This window comes from Dipodomys ordii, unplaced genomic scaffold, assembly GCF_000151885.1.
Source record: "Dipodomys ordii isolate 6190 unplaced genomic scaffold, Dord_2.0 Scaffold26, whole genome shotgun sequence".
In the NCBI taxonomy this organism is placed as follows: domain Eukaryota; kingdom Metazoa; phylum Chordata; class Mammalia; order Rodentia; family Heteromyidae; genus Dipodomys; species Dipodomys ordii.
The window spans coordinates 15,460,647-15,469,193 of record NW_012267242.1 but is presented as its reverse complement, the minus strand read 5'-3'; the positions used below and the strand labels follow the sequence as shown (position 1 = coordinate 15,469,193).

Below are 8,547 nucleotides of genomic sequence, written 5' to 3'. Positions count from 1 at the left end.
CAAGGCTAGCGCTCTACCACTTGAGCCACAGCGCCACTTCCGGCTTTTTTCTTTTTGCTTATGTGGTGCTGAGGAATCGAACCCAGGGCCTTAAGCATGCAAGGCAAGCACTCTACCACTGAGCCACCTTCCCAGCCCAATAAGACATAATTTCTACCCTCAAGGAATTTCTAGTTTAACTGAGAACAAAGACATGTATATAAAGTTATTGGTAATTCCTACTATTGAGGTTCATATGGTGTTTTGGGGAGAAGAGCAATGAGTTCATTTACAAGGGTCAAGAGAAATGAAGGATTTACTTACAAGGGTTAGGTAAGAAGTTTTTAATCTGCAAAGAAATAGAAATGAAGACTATTTCTTACTGAGGAATTAGCTTGGAAATTCTGTGCATAGATAAGTTTTAATAGTGTGATGTGTAGAATTCAGGAGCACAGGTGGTTCAGTCTGAGCAAAAAGATCCATAAGTCTCTTATCTCCAGTTAACCAGCAAAAAGCTGGAAGTGGAGCTGTGGCTTAAGTGATAGAGCTCTAGCTTTGAGCAAACAGGCTCAAAGACAGTGCTCCAGCCCTAAGCCCCAGGACTGACACATACACAAAAAAGGCAATAACAGATCTTAAAGCCTCTTGTTCTATAAGACATCAAAGAGATGTCACATTGGCAGCAATGTGAAAGGTGTGGATTAGAGAAAAGTCAGATAGATCAGTTTTGAAACTGTCCCAACAAAATATTATGAAAGCCTGGAAGGGGTGACCTTGTCCAAAAATAAAAGTACTCCTTACCTGATTAGCTAAGCTAAACTCTCTATACATCGCCTTTATGATAACAATAAAAAAAAACTTAAATATTATGAAAGCCTGAACTAAGGTAGAAATCAAGAAACATTCAGGAGCAGATACAAACAGAAGTAAACTATATTAGAATGACTCTCAAATACTTCTTTTAGATAGTTGGTAGACCAGTAGTGAGGATAAGTGAAATGAGGTGATTATACAAAATGAGAAAGGCAGAGATAGAAAATCTTTAATAGTATTTTGTGAAGGGTATAGATCTGTAGTCAAGTCAGGCATAGTTGTGTCCATGTACCTGTACATGAACAGTAAGCAAGATTCTCACCAAAATAACCAGCACAATAAAGTGCTGGAGGCATAGCTTAATGGTTAATACCTACCTGGAAAGCACAAGGCCACTTGAGTTTGGGCACTGCCAAAAAATAATTTATCACCTTTGGGAAATTATGTTGAAACATCTCCCAGTATCCAAGGCTGGGACAATTTAAGCAACAAAATACATAATAATAGTACAGGGTTATAACCTTAAAAATAAATACATAGGGCCAGGTGCCAGCCAAAATAGCTCATGCCTGTAATCCTAGCTACGCAGGAGGCTAAGATCTGAGGATTGCTGTTTAAAGCCAGTCTGGACAGGAAAAGTCCGTAAGATTATCACCAATTAATCAACAGAAAGCCAGAAGTGGTGCTGTGGCTCAATGGTAAAGCATCAGCCTTGAGCAAAAAAGCTAAGGTGGCTCATGCCTATAATCCTAACTACTCAGGAGGCTGATATCTGAGAATCATGGTACAAAGCCAGCCCAGGCAGGAAAGTCTGTGAGACTCTCCAATAAACTACCATAAAAACTGGCAGTGGCACCGTGGCTCAAGTGGTAGAGCACTTGCCTTAAGCTGAAAAGCTGAGGAACAGGGCCCAGGCCCAGAGTTCAAGCCCAATACCGACCAAAATAAAAAAAGCTAAGGGATGCCTGGGAAGGTGGCTCAGTGGTAGAGTGCTTGTCTTGCATGCATGAGGCCCTTGGTTCAATTCCTCATTACAACACAAGCAGAAAAAGCTGGAAGTGGCGCTGTGGCTCAAGTGGTAGGGTGCTAGTCCTGAGCTGAAGACCTGAGGGACAGTGCCCAGGCCCAGAGTTCAGACCCCATGACCGACCAAAAAAAAAAAGCTAAGGGACAGTGCCCTGGCCCTCAGTTTTAGCCCCAGTATTGGCAATGAATGAATGTCCATGAGTTTATGCTGATAAAAATAAGGCATTGGCTAATTAAATATATGGAAGAAAGGGATCAAATATTCTTTGGTTCCTTTTTTTTCCCCTTGAGACAAGGTATCACTGTAGCTTAGGCTGACGTTGAATTCTCAGTCCTTCCTATTCCTCCCAAGTGCTAAGATTACAGCCCTAGACCACCATGCCCTGGCCAGAATAAATGGTCTTTACTGAAGAATTTCAGGAAGTAGTCATAGTGACTTTATTTCCATGGAGAGGGAAAAATGGTAACTATAGAAAAGAGGTCTAACAAACATTAATCAAGTACAAGTTTAACTTACCACCTACAATAAGGCATTTTGTCCTTGTGTGTGTTTTTTTTCAAAAACACAAAGCTCCAATCTAATCACTTAATTAAAAAAAAAAAGTTGGATACATTGTACAAAATAACCTGGCCAGTATTAATTACTAAGGGTTAAGTAGTAGACTACTAGCCTTAAGTGAAAATGCTAAGGTCCTTAGTTCAAGCCTCTCCCCAACCCACTATACACCAAAAAGAGTTAGAACATGGGGAAGAGGGTAAAATTTTGTTTATTGAAAGGAAATGTTTGACTCCTGAGGGCCATACAAGGTTCATGAATAGACAGACAAATAATCTCTTTGATTGCCTGAAGCCATCTGCCAGTATTGATCATTTTGTATGGCACCACAAAATGATGTTATAAATCTCCAAATGGTCCTAGGCAGGAAAAAAGGTTTTCCACCTCTGAGTGTGTACATGTGGTGGTTAACTTATTTTTGTAAACTATATACTGTTCTATGCTAACAGAAGATTTAAAACAGTGTAAAATTAGCTTCTTTCAGATGAAATTATAGTAGTATCATATACTTTAGTGAGATCAGGGTTCCTGGTTTTATCTAATTCTGATGAGTGATTCTATTTATCCACGTTAGATAGACAGATAACCAACGTTTGGTTGTGGTGGTTAATATAGTTTTGGGAGTTCCTGGAGAAATTCCATTTCAGTGAGAGATTTGATTTTGGTATTAAGAGAAATGGCCTAATTAGAAAGAGAAAAACAAGCTTTTTTTAGCTTAGAAATAGCCAGCACAAGCTCTGAATCATTCTCTCTTTTAGTACATTTAATTGATGAGTCAGATCAAATGTATTGCTTTCTGTAAATGTATTTCCCACCATTGCAAACAGCTGTTTTTGTTACAGATCTAGCTTTTATCTACCATTCAGATCATTGATGAGAAGCTTCCAGGACTGCTCTAAAGTGTAAATCACAACAAAGAATTCAGAACTTGAATCTGAGAACAAGAAACTTGATGAAGGGTTTTCAGAGTTTGGTATTTTATGTTCGTATTGTGTCACTGGTGGTCATTTTTATTATAACCAGTCTTTGTTGTTTTGTTGAGACAGTGACTCTGTATGTAGCCCAGGCTGGCCTGGAACATAATATTCTTCCACCCTCAGCCTCCTGTGTACTGGAATTACAGGCATTTACTACCACAGCTGTCTCTTCAACCAGTTTTGGATCATTTGCTAACAAATATTCCCAAATAACCTTGACTTATAAATAACAAAATAAAAACTTTAGCCAGGTGTCAGAGGCTCACACTGGTAATCCTAGCTACTCTGGAGGCTGAGAACTGAGGATCTCGTTTCAAAAGCAGCCCAGGCAGTAAAGTCCATGAGACTCTTATCTCCAGTTAACTACCAAAAAGCCAGAAATACGGTTCAAAGTGGAATAACACTAGCTTGGAGCAAAAACAAGCTCAGGGACAGGACCCAGGACCTGAATTCAAGCCCCAGGACTGCCACCAAAAAAAAACTAACTGAAATTGTGTAACATATTAGAATAACATCATTTAAATTTTTTTTATTGTTGTTATAAGGTGATGTACAGAGGGTTACATGTCAGGTAGTGGATATATTTCCTTCTGGACAGTGTTTACCCCTTCCCTCACTCTCTCCCAGTTTTTCCTTCCCATCAATTCACATCATCTTTGAACTGACTACTGCTTAGTACTTTTCAAAATCTGGCACACTTGGACATGGTGGCACATTCCTAGCCTCGAGTTTTAGCAGTTAGTCTGGGTGTAGTAGTTGGTTAGTTTTTTCTTGTTGTATGCCAGATTTGGGGTTTGATCTCTGGGCACTGTTCCTGAGCTTTTTGTCTCAAGACTATCACTCTAAACACTTGACAGCTCTCACCACTTGAACAAATAGTTAGGGTTAGAGTGCTTTTGGTGCTTTTTTGTGTGTGTGATTTATTGGAGGTAAGAGTCTCATGGACTTCCCTGGTTGGACTGGCTTTGAAGTATGATCCTCAGATCTTAGCCTCTTCAATAGCTAGGATTACAGGTGTGAGCCACCTGTGCCCAGTTGAGCAATTAATGTTTTTCTGTGGTTTACCCAAAGACATTTGTGGCATTCCAGACAGAGTACTATACAAATTTATAATATGTTTAGTAGTAAATTTAGACTACATAAAAATGCTTTATCCAACCCAACTTTTGGCTTCATTCATTTCTTTTCTAATTTGTATTTGTCACCAGGGAATTTCCCAAGGCTTCAATTAAGTGGTTAGGTTGACTCTTTATTTTCATGTTTTCTTTGTGATGCTCCTACTCCTCTACAAAGACATTTGTGGAAAATTTCCCTACTTATTCTGATATTATTGCTCATCTGACTCCATCCTCACACCCAAACCCCTGTAAGAGTAATGTTTCAGTTCCTCTTGTGTAGACTTCAATATCTCTTGTGACAAATCAGCTTCAGAATAGCTTCTTGGACTCTGCTCATTTTTGTCAATAATGTAAGATTTCTTGATTCTTAGGTGTAATCCACTTAAGTTCTTTTCTTCCATTTTCAACTTTGGCATTCTTATCCATGATTTCATCTTATGATTTTCTTATAAATATACCATCTGCACCATCTTTCCTCTTTTCATCTAAATTAGCACAAATGTTTTCTCAAAGTCTTCAAATAATATTCAAATAAAAGCTAGAGAATGTCTAATCAAGGCCATTTCCAAGGTACCTTCACGTATTTAAGTTGATTTTTAATTCTAATTCCTTATGTATATATATGTGTATATTATTCCAGCTTATAATTCCCTTTTCCAGTTTCTCTTTGTGATACTTTATTTTCTATGAAGAAACAAGTATTTCAAGTAATCAGCATATGTTTATGTTAAAGTCTTACTGTATTAGTTACATCTTCTAGGATTTGTCTATTTTAACTTCTTTTATATACGTAGAATTTCTAAATCTGTTTCTGAGGCTGTCATCTGAGTGATAAGATACCCACTGGGGTTTCTACTCAGATTTTGTGTACTTCAGAATTTCCAACTATATTCTCTATGGACTTGTGAAATACTTAAGTATTCTGTCTTTATAGTAAAGTGAAATGAGAATGATGGTTAGTCTGATAGCTAATTTTTTTTCTTGTTCTCAGTGTACATTCTTTTGAAGAAGTATCATATTTTCTTGACAAAGTATCAGATTTTCTTGAACTTATACACATAAACATCTTTTTAGGATTGAAGAGTCATTCTTACAGGTAAATCTAAACTTACCATTGAGGCATAAATAAATGTTCTTCATGTGATTAAAAGATAGCAACAAAACACTAGCCCTAAGGAAAACAGGTATGGATTAGGATAAAAACAGGGCTGAGAAGCAGAAATAGCAAATTATTTTGTTTCCTAATAAAGAATTAAAGAGAAAGACAGTTTCTAATTCAGAGTCCTCTTTTTGGCACATATGGTTTTATTGCTAGAATCCAGAATATAATCCCAACCCTAGAGAAGCTATAGTCAGTGAATTTAGAAGATTCAATTCAGCATGGCTTTTTCTTATTTGCAAGTGCCAACCAGCCCTAGAGATATTGTTTTATGAGTACATTTACTTGTATTCACTTTATATTTAAGATAAATGGTTAATATTTTAGATCAATTACAGCTTCCTAGTTGGACACAATGTTTGCTCTTCAATTTTTATTTTAACATTGAATGTTAAATATGTCTGACATAAGCATTTAAGGTCTAAAAATTCCATGGAGTTTGAGATAGAACATATGCTTAGCATGAACAAGGCCCTAGATTCAATCCCTAGGACACCTTCCCCTCAAAAAAATGCATTCCTGATAAATATGAAGTTAATTTACATATAATAACCTCTAATATAAACACTGAATCTTATTTTAAATTATTTTAGCACTTTTTTTCATTTAAGGACTCATTACAATACTGTTACTTAGAGTGCTTTATTAAACCAAAGCTCAGGCATGTTTACTTTCCTTGATCCTATAATTTAATACTTATTACTATGCCACACTCAATTTTGCATTTCGTTTTTTATATTTGGAAACGAAGTATAGTGATCTCTATTGAAATAAATATGCTAGTTCTCTCCAGATAATATCTTGTTCTTCACTAGCCACCCAGCTGCATAATGGAACTTTTAAAACAGCATATTTGTGGCACTGTTTGGAGATAATATTTGTAGATTTCATATGACTTCTGCTGTTAGGCTGATTTTAACATACTTTCTACATCTTTAACAGGTTGCTGCTTCTTGTACCTAAATTACAACATCATTTTCCAGTCTTAAACTTTGCTTTGCATCATTGGGTAATATTTTTCAGGTATCTTCATCCTCTTATTGCTCCTGTAATCATTGTTTTTGAATAAAATAAGATTCTAGAGCTGATGATTATCAAGTCATAGAGATCTATATCTCAGGAATACAACTTTATTCTCTTTAAATTGGAATAGTATTATAGCTCTGCTCTGTATGAACAGGGAATTCAAACAGACTTTTAAAAATAAAAATAAAAACATTCCTGAATGAAGTTTTATTCCAATCTGCTATTAAGTCCTAAGAATAGGTTGCTGGCCTCCATTACTTTCAGGAAATGAAAAATGGCTCAGAAGCTAAGCAAGCTAAGCCATCTCTCTCTCAATTGTTTCAGTTTCTCAGGAATTGCTGTACAATGCTGCCAATAACGATCTCCGGGGATCTGACCCCCATTCCACCTCCCACTGCCTCCTCTGCAGCTCCAGATGCCACCAAAAGAAGGAGCTTTGAAGAAAGTGCCTGTACCCTCTTTTACCCTGAGGTGGGTGAGGCCAGGCAGGGTGATTCTCAGGATATCCTTATGCTAAAGGTATAGTTGAAGCCTTCATCCAGACTTTCTTGAAGATGACCAAGAAATTTGAGAAACATTACCAAATAGCCTAGGAAGTGAAGACGGAACTCAAGAATGGATGGCACAGATGCCATCATAGATGTAATACATGATGATAAGCATAACCCTAAATAAGCTCTTTGAGGGCAGAGACTATTCTTTCGATTACTCTCTCTCTCTCTGAGATCATATTAAAAATTGCTCTCAAACCCTTTTTTCTTTGGCTCTTAATCTATAATTGTTTGCCCATTCATCAGGAATAATGATATATAGTTCAATGATATCTCAAGCTTCTTGACCACTTTTGTCTTCTGTCTTGGCTAGATTTCTGGATAGGGAATATATCTCTGTCCCATCTCTGAAGTTTTCAGTATTAATACTTAAAATCTTCATTGATGCCCAGGTTATACTTCTTAGGTGTTTTGTTATGATATTTAGCTATTGAGGAAGTCTTATCCTATTTGAACCATACTCCACAGGGATTTTACTGTAGCGTTAGTTTAAAAAAATCCCTTTGTATCTGTTTTAAGATTCCACAATAAACAGTCTTGATTCTTGAGAAGTTCTTACATCAGCCATCACTGTGTTTTAGAAGCCGGATATACAGCATCAATTTCCCTGAAATCTAACTTTTTACTCTTGAATGGCAAATGTTACATCTCACTGACTAATGCTGCCAGAGTAACTTACTAAAAGAATATTTACAGTGATGTGATTTAATAAACTACTTTTTAAAAATAAAACTAATGGTTTGCTTTTTCTCCTACAGGAAGAAAAATACTAGAAACTTAGCTCCATTCTTTTCTTCTGTCTATGTTGTACTTCAGTGATTTAATCACTTCTTCATTAAAGAGTTAACTCTCTTAGAGGCAGATTATAAAAATCTCATCTTCAAGTATTTGATTTCCTATATATCATTTGTGCTTCCTGTTATATGTAAAAACTTTTTATTTGTAATTTTTTTAAGGCAAAAGCGAATGTTGCAGAGTGCTGCTAGTTCTTTTGACAAATATGTGGACATTGAAAATGTGTTGTCAACAGCTGTCTTTTTAGATTATTAAGGAAATCAATTTCAAAACCAATTATATTTTACTCAGAAAAATAATGTTTCCTAAACAACATACTTTTCTCTTGAGCAAGAAATGGATTAAATTATGTTGCATCGGTTTGGGGTTTTGTTAAAATATGAGACTTTGAAAGGGAATAGAATTTTTCTTCATGATAATAAACCTTAGTTATACTTCTTTATAAAAAATTCTGTTTCAGTGCCGGGCGCTGGTGGCTCACGCCTGTAATCCTAGCTACTCAGGAGGCTGAGATCTGAGGATCGCGGTTCAAAGCCAGCCCGGGCAG

At 36.5% G+C, this 8,547-nt stretch overlaps 1 protein-coding gene across 1 annotated transcript in view; it reads left to right on the top strand.

Moving 5' to 3' along the window:
• Ash1l (ash1 (absent, small, or homeotic)-like (Drosophila)) overlaps window positions 1–8,547 on the top strand; it is a 152,004-nt gene that overhangs the window by 74,103 nt on the left and 69,354 nt on the right. The window lies entirely within an intron of this gene.